Source organism: Euleptes europaea, chromosome 6, assembly GCF_029931775.1.
Source record: "Euleptes europaea isolate rEulEur1 chromosome 6, rEulEur1.hap1, whole genome shotgun sequence".
NCBI lineage: Eukaryota > Metazoa > Chordata > Lepidosauria > Squamata > Sphaerodactylidae > Euleptes > Euleptes europaea.
In genome coordinates this window covers 102876206-102889680 of record NC_079317.1, presented here as the reverse complement: position 1 = coordinate 102889680, position 13475 = coordinate 102876206, and positions in this window count along the sequence as shown.

Genomic DNA, 13475 nt, shown 5'->3' with positions numbered 1-13475 from the left:
AGTATTGGTTCTCGTAGGTTATCCAGGCTGTGTAACCGTGGTCTTGGTATTTTCTTTCCTGACGTTTCGGCAGCAGCTGTGGCCGGCATCTTCAGAGGAGTAACACTGAAGGACAGTGTCTCTGTCCTTCACTGTCCTTCAGTGTTACTCCTCTGAAGATGCCGGCCACAGCTGCTGGCTGACCCAAGCTGTTATCGTCCAATCAGCCTTTTGTCTTGCTTAGGCAAATTGTATTCCTCCTACTTACTAAAGAGGCTGTTGGACTGGGTTGAGAGTAATGACATCCTTGGCTGGGAACAGATTGGCTTCAGAAGGGGTTGGTCTGTCATGGACCACTGTTTAGTGCTCTCCCATTTAGCCGAGAAATATTCCTCCCCCCGAAATGGCACCCTTTATGTGGGTTTTATGGATCTTAAGGGAGCTTTTGATACCATCCCAAGGGAGAGGCTATGGTTGAAACTATCACATTCTACTATGGATAGGAGGTTACTATGGCTTATTCAGCAATTTAATACTGACCTCACAGCTCAGGTTCGCTGTGGCAACCAAGGAGAACTAACCGACCCTTTTGAACTGGCCAAGGGAGTTAGACAAGGTTGCCTCCTTGCTCCTCTCTTGTTTAATTTATACCTGAATGATATGGGAACCAATTTCTCAGAGTCTTGCCACCCCCCAAAGCTTGCAAGCCATTCCACCCCGATTCTACTCTATGCTGACAATGCAGTTCTTCTGTCCTGCACAAGAATTGGTTTGAAAAGATCTTTGCAAACTTTTTCTGAGTACTGCTCTAGGGAAGGTCTTAAAATAAACCATCATAAATCTAAGATCATGATCTTCACTAAGAGGAGAAAAATGCCTCTTTTTCGCTGGGTAATAGATGGCTTTGAGGTTGACCAAGTCAAGGAGTTTGTTTACCTTGGCATTCTGTTTTCCCATAACCTAAATTGGAATGCCCATCAAAAAGCAGTGTCCAACAAAATTAAACCTGGGGTTGGTGCTATTGTCAATTTTTTTCACACCAAAGGTGGCAAATATAGTCCAGGGGCTATTCAGGTTTTTAACCTGAAAATTACCCCAATTATCCTCTTTGGTGTTGCCATCTGGATTACAGTCATCAATGAATCTATAGATCGTCCACTGCTTCAGTTCTTACGAAAACTCCTAAATGCCCCTCGATGTGTTGCTGGCGTTACTCTTCGTTCCGAGTTTGGCCAAATGTCACTTGAAGCTAGGGCGTGGTTGGCCGCCTTTAAACTCCACCTTAAACTGTGCTTTAGCACTGAGGGGTTCCTAGCTTCTCTGAAGCATGACCCTTTCAAATCCTCATGGCAAAAAATCTTAGATGAGAAACTGGCGTTGCTGGGCTTCTCGCAGGATATGTTATCAGATCTTGGGGAAACTGAAGCTTTTGCCAAAATTAAAAAGCGCATTAAAGTGTCTCTGTCCTTCACTGTCCTTCAGTGTTACTCCTCTGAAGATGCCGGCCACAGCTGCTGGCGAAACGTCAGGAAAGAAAATACCAAGACCACGGTTACACAGCCCGGATAACCTACGAGAACCAATGAACTCTGATCGTGAAAGCCTTCAACAATATTTTAATAGGTTAGTAGTCTGTGTAGTCCCAGCACTGTATTTTACACTAATGGAAATTTTCAAACAGTCTGCTAAGGGCATCCACACACACCGAGTGCATTACAGTAATCTAACCTGGATATGGTAAGAGCATGAATAACTCATATCATGCCTGCCAAAGAACAGCCACAGCCAGCTCACCAACTGAAACTGCCCTAAGGAACTATTTTATTTATTTAATTTCTACCCCGCCCTTTCCCTGCTATAGCCGGACTCAGGGCAGCTAACAACTTTACTGGCCCGCATTCAGAACATTACTGCTTCCAGGCATCAGTGCAGAAAGCCACTGTCCCACCTGACTTTGCAGGAAAGGATAATGGTTGATTGTCAGTATAATAATAATTCTATCCAAATCCCAAACAATCTTTTCTTGTAGATGTTAAACAGCACATGTCCAAGGGTCTGTGCTTGATTTTTGTTGGGAAATCTCTACTGAATATTGAAAAACCTGTGCATTGCAGTTTTCCACATACACTTACTTCACATACAGTGGATTTTTCTGTAATTCCACAACCTTCATTGTAAGGCTATAGACTTTCAATTTAATGTACAGGATGTGAATTTAAATACTACTCAACAAATTACTAAGGCCATTGAGATACCCTTCCAACACTGTTTTATACTGTGATTTTGTGTATCCCAAAAAATTTACATTTGCTATGCTCTTGAAAACACTAACTGGATTTTACGTAGTTAACTGATGAAATACTATAACACCAGAAAGAGGGAAGCGAAAATGACATTTGCACCACAACATAGTGCTGTTTTGAAACAATCTGCTCATTTTTACATTATAAACTAACATCTGACTGTAACGATCTCTGAATCATTCTGTTCTTGGGAATGAAGTGAGTTTAATACATGCTGGAGGTATTGATTTACTTTGCAAGCCATGAACACAAAAGAAGAATAAAAAGGGAATACTGAAAAGATGTTAAGAACCTGAACTCTATTCCAGTTCAAATAAATGGATCAAATGAATGTAAACGAATAACTACAACAGGAAAATAATTTGCAGTTGCTGCAATTGCCCTTGACACACACAGCCAACCAGCCTTTGTACATTGGGTTCATTATTTTTCTTGCCCTACAGCATGTGGCTTCACTGTGTTATCTAAGCACCTTTCAAATGAGCTCCTGCTCATTGTTTATGGCATACTGCAATCTTGATCGCATCAGCTGATATGTGAGAAGCCTGGTGAATGGATGGTACCGTAACTCAACAAAAGCCAAGATTAATAGTGCAATCCTACGCAGTGGCACCTTTCTAAACCCATTGATTTCAATGGACAGAACACTTTAACTCTGTTTAGGATTGCACTCTCAGTGGCATAACATGTGGGCGACAGTCAGCTCTATGTCATGCTTCCATCAGATCCTAGGGAGGCTGTGAAAAAATATAAACTGTAGGCAGTTTTGGGATGGATGCGAAGAAAAAAAGTAACCCTAGCAAAATGGAAGTGAAAATGGTGGGGCGGCATGGTATAACTTGATATCAGAAGCTAAGCAGGATCGGTACTTGAAAGGGAGACCACCAAGGAAGACTCTGCAGAGGAAGGCAATGGCAAACCACCTCTGCTACTCACTTGGCTTGAAAGCCCCTCGTTGGGGTCTCCATAAGTCGGCTGTGATTTGACAGCACTTTATACACATACAATGGTGGGGGGAAGGTGTGATCCAGGAACGAGGATATCTCTTTTTCCAGCTGGGGTTATGCTTCCCCTAAAGAAGCAGGTTTATAGCTTGTGGGTGTTGCTGAACCCAGACTTCCTGTTGGATAAACAGGTGGTAGTGATGCCCCAGGTGAGCTAGTTGTGGCTGTTCCTGAGCGGGAACAGTGCCCCATTGGTGCATGCCCTGGTAACATGGAGCTGCCCTTGAAGACTGTTTAGAAGCTACAGTTATTACAGCATTCTGTGGCCAGAATGGTAATTGGAGTGGATCGTAGGGATCATATCACTGTAGTCTTGTTTTATCAACCCTGGCTCCCAGTTTGCTTCTGGGCTCAATTCAAGATGCTGGTATTAACCTTTAAAATTCTTATGTAGCTTGTGGCCAGCATACATGAAGGTCAGCCTACTCCCATATGAACCTACCTGACCATTCCAGTCATCTTCAGAGGCCCTGCTTCAGATGCCCCTGCCATCTGAGGCTAAATGGACCTGAGAAAGGGACTTTTTGGTCATGGTGCCAAAACTTTGGAACTCTCTCTATCATTGTCTTTCTCCAGTGAGTTAAGATGTTTTTCTTTTGTCTGGCATTCCCTCACTGACTCCTATTAGTCTTCCTCCCTGTTTGTGGTTGTTATATGTTTGTATTCATATATATTTGTGTTTATGTTTAATTGTTTTAAATATTTTATATACAATTGTATTTTAAATGTTTTTCATGTCTGAAGTGTTTTAATGGTTTGTTTTAATGTTTACTGCCTCGAGGACTCTGAATTGGATGGAAAGGTGGCCTGGAAATGTTTTAAATAAATAAATAACCGTTTGGGGGTTATTTAGCTGGAGCAATATATCTCCCAAGTATATATCTCCTTGTTCTGATGGATGGAACAGTCCTGATGGATTTGTCCTCCACCTAATCCAATCTCCTGTTTCCACCACTGACTACCCAAGTGCCTCTGGGAAGCTTGGAAAGTATGTCCTCCCAGCATGTGATATTCAGAGATACATTGTTTCTGAGCATTAAGGTTCCATTTTAAATTACTTGTAACTTTTGGTGCACAATAATAGATGTTGGTTGAGCAATTTTCATACTGACACTTGCTTGTGCTGTCATCACTTTCCTTACAAGTGAAGCCCAATCAAGTTTGTCCAGAAGTAAATTCTCATAAGTTCGCTGGGGCTTGTTCTCATGCAGTTGTTCACAGGATTGCAGTCAGTAGGTAGCATCCAGCCACTCTGAATCCTAAGCTCTTCAAAAGGATTCACACATTATGGAGGTTGGGTCCCTACCCCGCGCCCTTACATTGAGGAGGCAGACTGAGGATCCTGGGCCCAACCTGTCTCATCTGTAATACATGAACACGGCACTTTGACCTTTCTCACCTACAGAACGTGTGAATTATTGGCACTTAAAAAGCTGACTGCATGTATACAATCCCTCAGGTTTCAGAATCTGACCATTTCTAGTTTTATGTACATATCTCCAGCTACCCAGACTAAATATCCAATCCCTCGCTTACTGAAACAGACAAATAGATCTGCAAAACAAGCTCATCAAATATTAATTTACCGGCTCATATGATTATGGAGCCAGTTGAGTCCTTTTCCTCCTTTGGGCCACCTCGGATCTAGCCTTCTGCTGCTGCCGTTCCTGCAGAGTGAGAGCCCCCCGAGGGCACAGGTTCACATCCTGCCGGCAGAAGCTTAGTGGTTATTTCAGGGGCTGGTGGTGAGGTCTCCCATGCAAGCTCTGGCAGGGGCGGCCTCTGGCTCTGCTGGAACATTGTCAGCAGGTACTTCTGCAATGCTGGGCTCCCTGATCGCTCTGGTCCTCTTTGATCTCTTCTCCTGAGGAGTCAGAGTCACTGTGCGGGGAAGAGGAGGTGATGACACAGCCCTTCCCTCTGTAAACTGAGGGGCTGCCTAAGCTCTTAGACCTGAGAGAGGGTGCCTAGGAGTGATTGTGCCTATTGCTCAAATCATTTCCCCATTCCAGGGATCAACCAGGACATCGAAAGGAGTACTGACCATATCAGCAGGAAAATCCCTAATGCCATCTGAAAATCTATTGGATGCATCAGGCTACGGGGTGGATCATCTCAATCCCCCATCCCTGCAGAGTCCTGGTACCCCTGTAAATATAAACCCCAGCAAGTAGTGATCTGTCCATGACAAGAGGACCTTGTCTTTAATCCCTCCACCTTCAGATCACATTCTTCCTGCCCTGAGCAAAACATCAGATCAAGAGTATGACCTGTACAGCGTGTGGGGCCTCTTATCACCTGAGACAGATCCGTGGTTGTCATGGAGACCATGAAATCCTGAGCCGTTTCTAGCAAGGCAACCTCAACATGGATATTGAAGTCCCCAAAGACAACACCACATCCAAAACCACCTCTACAAGCTCAGGAAGGGGGACAGTTGGGCAGCTGGGTGGGCAGTACACTGACAGAATCCCAAGCCTGTCTCATACTCCCAGCACTAGATACATACTCTAAAGCCCGGCAATGTCCAGGACAGGGCATCAAGGCATAACGTGATATGACATGATATATCTGCACTGAAGTGCCCTAACCTGGATGGCCCAGGCTAGCTCAATCACATGAGATCTCAGAAGCCAAGAAGGGTTGGCCCTATTTAGTACTTGCATGGGAGGCTACCAAGGAAGTCCAAGGTTGCAACACAGCAGCCGGCAATGGCAAACCACCTCTGAACATCTCTTGCCTTGAAAACCCTACAGGATCACCATGAGTTAGCTGCAACTTGATGGCAGTTTCCACCACTACTTGTTCCTATCTAAAACCGTTGATGGCATATTAACAGATTCCAGAGCTTAAGTACAGACAAATGTGACAGCCAAATGAAGAAGACAAAGCCATGTACTGAAATAATACAGACATTCCAACATGGAATGGATTACTCCATATAGTCCTTTGAGGCTAGGGTGTGACTCCCTTTTCCTGTGGGGATTTTTTTACAGCCATTAGTGGTCCCTTCATAGCTGCATTGTTTTCATAGAGATGTAAACCATGGTGCCTCAGTCAGTTTCGGATTCATAACAGTTACATGTGTATAATAGTGGGTTCAGTAGATCAAAAGTGATATAACTTAAAATATTTGAAAATCACAGAACTATAGCATGTGCAGAAAAATTAATTAGTGTGGATGTATTATGGAACATGGCTAATTATAGACTTACCAAATGGTGGCCACTGGCAAGTAGGGGGTGTGACCTGCACAACTGTGAGAAGAACCATTCCTCAATACTTCAAGAGAAAAGGTCAAGAGAAAGTGTTCCATGGATCTCCTCAAAAAGGCCGTAACAGAAAACAAACAAGATCCTGAGAGTTTCAAAGAGTAGCAGTGTTGATCTGCAGTAGAAGAATTAGATTTTAGTAGTACCTTAGAGGCCAACAAGAGTTTTAGGGTGTAAGCTTTCAAGAGTCAAAGGCCTTTTATGCATGGCTGTTTCCTCGCGGTCATCCCCCACCCCGACCATCAGAGGTTGCCTCAATCTCTCCCTGCATTTCCATGCATTTTGCCCAGGTTTTCTGGATGCTGGCTAAACCCAAATCCAGAAAATGCAGGAAAAATGCCCGGAAATGTGAGGGGAGATTGAGGCGACCTCTGATAGTCAGTAGGAAAATGCCTGCATAATCAAGGCAAAGTCCTGAAGTAGTGGGTGGGGTTACCTTGAGAAAACACCCATGGATAAATGGCCCTAGTTGGAAGGTGGGATGGGTGTTGTCAAGAATGCTTGTAAAGGATGCAAAGGTAAGATGTATATTGTAATCAGCTTGATTAGAGCAGAAGGGAAATACTTGGGGGGGATTAGCATCTGTTGTGAGATAAAAATCTTATGTCCCTATACAGACCTGGGAAGTCCATTGTTCTGAATGTGTGAATTATCTCAAATTCAGCAATCTCCAGCATGTAATTTCCTTTGAAGTTTCTTTGTTTGAGGACTGCCATTCTTAGGTCAGAAATTAAAATGTTCTCCCACCGGTTTTTGCTCTAATCAAGCTGATTACAATATGCATGGTACCTCTGCAACCTTTAGAAACATTTTTTACAACACCACTCCCACCTTCAGACTAGGATAAAAGGATTCAGATCTCCACTTCTATTCTACTGTGTCTGAGGAAAGGAGTTTTCACTCTCAAAAGCTTACACACTGAAACTCTTGTTGATCTCTAAGGTGCTACCGGACTCAAATTAAAAGGATCCTGACAGGAGCAGTTTGAGGGCAAACGTGCTTTATACAGAGAGGCAGACAGTTGCTTTGGGAACCCCATAAGGAATTGTGGGGAGGATAATAAACTGGAAACCCCCTCCCCACCCTGAGCAATTGTGTGCAAGACTACTAACTTGGCCCTGAACCTTCAAAGTCTAGCACTGTAGGCAATAGCTGATTGCTGAGGAGGAAGCTGCTCAGATAGCCCAGAACCTGTGATGGATGAGAGGGAAGTATTTTTGAAAGCAATCCTATGTAGGTCTACTCCAAAGTAAGAACAATTTTATTCAACAGGGCTTACTCCAAGGAAAGGGTCTTTACAACTGTTGCCTTTATCTTGTTTTCCCCCCATGCTGTTTGGGAAAGTATTAGGGGAGTAAGGTTGCCAACTCAAGGATGGGGAAATTCTGGAGATCTGGAGGAGAGTTGAGTTTGGTGGAGGGGAGGAACCTTAGTGGAGCTGTAATGTCATTATAGCTCCTCAATGGAGCTATAATTCCTCTAAATCCACCATTTTCTCTAGGGGAATTTATCTCTGCAATGTGCAGTTGTCTCCAGGTCCCAGCTGGAGGCTGTCAACCCTAGCTGAGTATCCATTTCCAACAACTAAAGGAATATCTCCCAGGATTTTTTTAGGGTCAAAAAGGTCCGAGAATTTAAAAGTTTACAGCACTGCAGATTAGTCAGGAGAGGGAAAGGGAAATAAGCTGTTAGAGCTGTATCGGGCCAATGAGAGCTGCTAACCTCCAGGCAGGACATTGAGATCTCCCAGAATTATAACTGATCTCCAGGCTACAGAGATCAGTTCCCTTCGAGAAAACAGTTGCTATGGAGGGTGGGTTCTACAGCATTATACTCCACTGAGGCCTCTCCCCAAAGTCCATTTTCCCCCAGCTTCCCCTCCCCCCCAAATCTCCAGAAATTTCCCAGCCCAGACTTGGCTACACTATGCCAAACTCGGTTACCACACTTGTATTCCCAGCGATGTATTAAGAGTTTGAAAATGTTATAAAAAATACTGTTCGCACTTTCTACGTATTCCCACCGATGTATTAAGAGTTTGAAAACATTATAAAAAATACTGTTCGCACTCGTTTGGCCCCTTTAGCTGTGAAGACGTCTTCCAACCATTTATAAGCCGTGGTATCCATAAACCCTTTTAAAGTGATGTTTTTTGTAACATTTTCAAACTCTTAATACATCGCTGGGAATACAAAGTGCGGTATCCCCCGATGTGATCCAGCATGGTTTTTCTTATGTTCTTATGAAAATAGTCCACTGTTACAAGGAGCAATAACAGCTTCCCTTTATTCTACAACATGTTTACCTGGTGGAATGGATATTCATTATATACGGAAGGTTGGTTTTATATCAACCCTTTCCGTGACAGGGCAATATTTTTAAAAATTGATTCTGTGCCTGATCAGGTCTATTCTATGTAATAAATATACAAATAGTGTACAGCAATGTATCAGTGACCAATGAAAAAGGCTTTTAGAGGCAAAAATGTATATGGTCTGTTGATTACAGAGTTTGTTCTGGCTATCTGAAAATGACTTATTAGATATCCTGATGTTTGTCATTATTCTGCTTAACATTTTTAGCAGAAGGGAAAGATGCTATATTGAGGTGCTAGTGTTTTAGCCCTTTGATTTTATTGCTCTATATTCAGTAGTATATCTCAGTATTTTGTTCATTTTGACTTTTTTTTTATTTTTTTGGTTACTGAATTAATTTTAGGGTTGTTCCCCTCTTCATTATTCTTCTTCCTGTGAAAAGTGTGAAAAGAGACTGTCCCAGATCTCTTACTTCTGAAGTCTTTCAGGAAACATAGTCTCTCTGTTTCTTTAGTGAGGCTAACAATCGTTTCATTTTTGCAACAACTAAAAGCCTTGCTATTACTTCCTTGTCATGTGATAAGAGTGAAAACCCACCATATACTGATCCATGGGGGGATTTTGAGTTACCTCAGCACAGGGAATAAAACAGGCTCACTTCCACTCACAGGCACAAGTGTTGTCAGCTGTCTTATCCGTTTCACAATCGTAGTTGCAAACAATGTTAAGAGCAGGTAAAAGGTCATACTTCTGAATATACTTTCTTGTCCCGGTGGCAGGGGGATGACTGAACCCATGTAGCATCACCTGCAGAGGTGTGCGAGCTTTATGAAGAGGAAATTTACAAAGAAAGAAGAAGTCTCCCCCTACAGCAGAAGATAAAACTTTTTAGATAGACATGGGAGTCAGTGTATACAGTGGTTAGAGGACCAGGATTTAACTCTCCACAGCATCCCTGCCGTTCACTGGGTTACCTTGAGCCAGTCACACTCTCTCAGTCTAACTTACTTCACAGGGCTATTGTGAGGAAGGGAGGGGGGCAAGTGAGGTTGGGAAGTGGGGCGGGGAAAACCATGTATTTCTTTGAGAAATGGCAGGACACAAATGTGATAGATATTTAGATAGACAGAGGGATATATATTCCAGCCCGACTTGAAAGCTAGGTGGCTTGAAGCCATGGACAATGATAATACATTATAATTACTTACTTCTCTAAGCCTAGCTGTAGACATTCCTAAGAGGGCACACCGTAATAATACCAAGAATATATTAATTGTTTCTCTTGGCTATAGGTGTTACCCTAGGAAGTTTCAGTATTAATCTAAAAGTAGGAACATTTATAATTATCCTTATATTAACTATGATCACATAGAGCTGCCTTATACTGAATCAGAACTTTGGTCAATCAAGTTCAGTATTGTCTGCTTTGGTGGACAGCAACTCTCCAGGATTTCAGGTGGAGATCTTTCACATCACATGCTAGCTGATCCTTTTAATGGGAGGTGCCGGGGAATCTTGTTTTAGAAAAAAAACACAAGCTTGACACTGTACATTTAATTACCTTTTCTCTTTGTATACTGCTGCGTTATGGCATCTGCCTCTTGTATTAAACAAATATATGACAGACTGACAGACTCCAGCTAAAATGGCTGTCACATTTTTATCCATACTCCATTGTCCTTTAAGTATATGCCTATATCCTGCCAGAACTGCTAAGATGGGGGGAGGTAGGTAGTAGGAAGGTGTTGGTAGGCTAAGTTTGTACATATTGCAGAAATGTTTGTTCAGGGTTGATTTTTACATTATGACAAAACGGATGAAAGGCACCTACTTGGAGGTTGCTCCACACAAAAGCCATGATGGCATATGAGGAACTTTTGCCACAGGATCTATCTACATATTGCAGAGAATCTCAGACAATGCTTGTGGCTAATGCCTAGAAAGAACAAAAGAGCAATGGTGTAATGGAACAAACACATCTTTTATCCAGTTATATTCCCCCCCCACTACACCATAGCTCTTTTTGTTTGTTTGTTTTGTTTTTGTTCTGTCTTTGATGTGGTCCTCTTCAGCACACTGCTTAGAACAGCCACCACGCAGAAACATTTCAAGCAGTTGGGGCATAAGAAAACATATGCATAGAATAGACGAATGAGATTAATGCAACCTTTAAAGTGAATGAGAAAATTATTAAACCAGACAAAGATACTCACAGTTGCATTAGGGGAACTGTAAATGGTGTTTTTCACTGTGTTCTGATAATTAATGTAAATCATTATAGATTGCTATACTGCCAGTATATGCTATGAAATGGATGCACATTATATAGGATGAAAGAGGTGCTGACCTTTTGTATAAGGAGAGATAATTGCCACATGGTAATTTATGTTTCCCATGCAAATTGCCCTGCCACTACATGCAAATTGACAGTTACTGGGAAATATGGTCAACTAATTACCCTTGAAAAATGTTATTGTTATCCCAGAAGTTGCATCACTACAATGTTGCCTTAGAACTTAAAGGTCCAAAGCATTCCCCCCCAATTAAGCAAAGAGTTCTAGTTAACTCACTCATATACAGCTTTATGTTATTTTGGTTGCCTTTAATAAAAGGTATTGCATGACTTTTGTATTTGGATTTTTCTCTGGATAAGAACAGCTCCCTAGAACCTCTGTCTACCTAAGAACTTAGGAAAACCTACATCTACTTCATAGGATGCATGGTGGTGGAAAGTGCTGTCGAGTCACAGGTGACTAATGGCAACCAATTAGGGTTTTCAAGGCAAGAGACATTCAGAGGCGGTTTGCCATTACCTGCCTCCCTAGTATGTATAAGGTAGAATTAATATAACAACCAGTAGCTGGTATTAATTTAGTCACAGATCTTCAAAGCATTTAGGCAGCCAATTAAGTTAATCCATTTAACCTAAATGATTTTTAGCCTCTTAAACTAGCATGAATGTTGCAGTTGATTTGGCTAAATCAATTTAGAATTTTGGTTTGAAGTACATGGAAGAAATTTAGCTATGCTTATGTCTAAAGGAAAATGTAGGTCATACTAGTTCTCTACCTCACATTAGTATATATTAAAGAATAAGTACATGAAGGGGATGGGTGGGTAGACAGAGGATATTGAATTATGATAATCACACTGGGCACTAGGAAAGTGTAATTTTTCCATGCCTTATCCTAACTTGTAGTATTCTACTCTAGACAAAATAACTACCACCACCTAGTGTTATAACTAATGCAGATTTTCACACCATCTATACACAAGGAAGCTTGCTGGGTGACCTTGAGCCAGTCACACACTCGCATCCCTGACCCTGGTTAGTATTTGGATGAGAGATCTCCAAGGAATGCCAGAGTTGTGACAAGAAGGCAGGCAAACCACCTCTGAACATCTCGCCTTGAAAACCCTATGGAGTTGCCATAAGTCAGTTGTGACTTGACAGCAAATTAAAAAAACCCCCAAAAACATGCACTGGAATCTTGACCATACTGCAAATTTGCACTGAAATACAGGAATTAATCTACCATTATTTAGCCACCTAGGTTTTTATAATTGTATAATGTATATTTGTATAAATGGGATAATGCATTGTTAAAAAAAAATTGTGCCATCAAGTCACAGCTGACTTAGGGCAACCCTGTAAGATTTTCAAGGCAAGAGGGGGGAAAACCCTCCGCACCAGGATACTGCAATTCCTTGGAGGTTGCTCATCCAAATACTAATCAGGAGGACCCACCTTCATTTCTGAGATGTGAGGAAATCAGGCTAGCCTGGGGGCTATCCAGGTCAGGATTGTTCAAATATACACAATAGTAACTATTGCTATCCTTTTCCACTGAAACAGGATGCAGGGGGAGGGAGAAGGAAATTCTTCATTCATTGTAGACTTTTAAGTCATTTCTTAAGGCAAAACAAAGCTGCTGCGTTGATGATAATTAAACAATGTCCCCAAATTCCCCTAGTCAAGATTTGATTGCCAAAGCCGGATTAGGTGACTGGCCATTTAAAAGGAATCCTAATATAATTAAGGTAGGATATCGAAATTCCGTCCTTCCTATATTTTTGAGATTGAGCGGCTATACACAAAGGGGAAGGGAGGACGCCAAATCAAAATAAGTGAATATGTAAGCGTGCAATCCCCAAACGTACTCCACAAATGAGAAAGTCCTATTGAATCCAAAAAGGGCAAGAGTCCAGTAGCACCTTAAAGACTAACAAAAATATTTTCTGGTAGGGTATGAGCTTTCTTGAGCCAACCCAGTGGACTAATTCGCGGTATACAGGGTCAAGAATGTGCAGGGCAGATGCAATCCTGCGAGAAGAATTTGCTTCCGAGTAAGCAGGTATAGGATCAGGTCTGTGGATGTCTATTGTGCATAATCTAGATGAGCGCAAGGTATAACATGAAAACCAAGTCGTCCTCTGCAATTGCGCTGCTGCTTGCGGATGGGATGTCAGCGCATCCTTCCACCTGGAGAGCGCGAGCCTGCCTGTTTCAGGCGGAACCCGCCTTTGTTCTCGTGCTTATGATTTAAAAAGTTGCCTTTCCTTGTGTTTCCCCTTTTATGTGCTCTTTCTTATCTTGCAAAA